Here is a 1,576-nt window from a genome sequence, read left to right as displayed (position 1 = left end):
CTGTATTCATCTTTCAGGATGCACGGAAATGTCTAAGCTGTAAATGAACTTGTATCAATGATATGTCGTTCTACAAGATTTCTCTGTGTCTGCTTTACCTCTTCTGTCTCTAATAGGAAGTGGAAAACAGAAGTGATTCGGCTTCCTTCTCGGAGTATGAGCAGATCATTCAGATTTGCCACTAACTCATAAACCCACATGAAATCCATCTAGTCAATGAATAAATATTTATTGCAGGCTAAGCATTATTCTAGGCACTGGGGATACAGCAATAAAATCAAAGCAAATGGAGTTCTTTCCCTTTGGAGATCCGGTGTAGGAAAAAAAAACAGGCAATAAACCAATAAATAAGAAAAATATCTACTAATAGAGATATAGAGAAAATAAAACAAGGCATGGAGACAGGTTGTAGAGGTAATTAACTACAGTTGAAGGTGGCATTGGGGCAAATATGTCAAGGAAGTAAGAGCAAACCAAGTACATATCTATGGAATAACATTGTAGACAGGGAAAATAGTATGAATAGAATGTGTTAAGTCCCTGGTACAGGAACAGGCTTTTGATATTTGCATAAACATAACAGTGCAAGAGAGATTTAAGCTTTACCTGTCTTTGTAGAGAGCATAAACTCATTCACAAGTCCTGAGAGAACCCACACTACTGTGCTTAACTTGGGTTAATGGTAGCTATATGGACATGAACATTGCGATTTCTGGTCCATCTCACCATGTAGTTGAATTTAACATATTCAGGTGAGTATACAAGTTACATATAGTTCCCATATGGTAGTACAGAAAGCTGGGATGAGAGATCAGACATCCATTTGACCATCAGTATGCATATTAAAATAGCCATGCAGATTAGTGGCTCACTCAGTTGACTAAATGATTGAAGACCTAAATGACTGAAGGCTCAATCAAGTTAAATCTGTCCCCAGCAGTCACATCACAGAGAATACATTGGGTAAACCCAGACTGAAATCTCCAAGAGATAAAACATTAGCCTACTGATAAACTGCTGCTGACGCCTAGCAAACCAACCACAGCTTGTATTTCTTCCAAAGAAAAACAACGTTTGAAAATCTGCAGAGAGAGAGAAAGACAGACAGAGAGATACACAGAGACAGAGAGACACACAGAAAAAGACAGAGAGAGGGAGAGAAGAAGAGACAGAGAAGTGGGGGAGGGATACATATGCACAGGAGAGAAAGAGAGACAGACACAGAGAGAGGAAACCAAAGGTGTTAAAAATGTTTGTCATACACTTTTTCAAAATCTCTCCCAACTCACTGCAAAGGGGGTGCATACCTGTCCTAAGAAAAACATTAAAGCACGAGTTTAAACACAGGCACGTGCTAGTGTGGTAATTTTATCATTGGGTGTAGCTATAAGGTACACCAGATCTCATTAAAAGTGGCATGGTCGGTCCCAAAGAGGTGAGCTCATAATTAGAACTTACAGGCACACCTTTAGTTCTTAGACTCTTACAACAATAGCAGCAAGTGACATAGTTTTTTCATACGCACTACATCTGAAACTGCAAAAGCTTTACTCTGACCCAGTGTTGTTAACCCGCC

The sequence above is a fragment of the Mus caroli genome, unplaced genomic scaffold (genome assembly GCF_978045245.1).
Source record: "Mus caroli unplaced genomic scaffold, Mus_caroli_1 scaffold_1, whole genome shotgun sequence".
Taxonomy (NCBI): domain Eukaryota; kingdom Metazoa; phylum Chordata; class Mammalia; order Rodentia; family Muridae; genus Mus; species Mus caroli.
Note: the sequence above shows the minus strand (reverse complement) of the source record.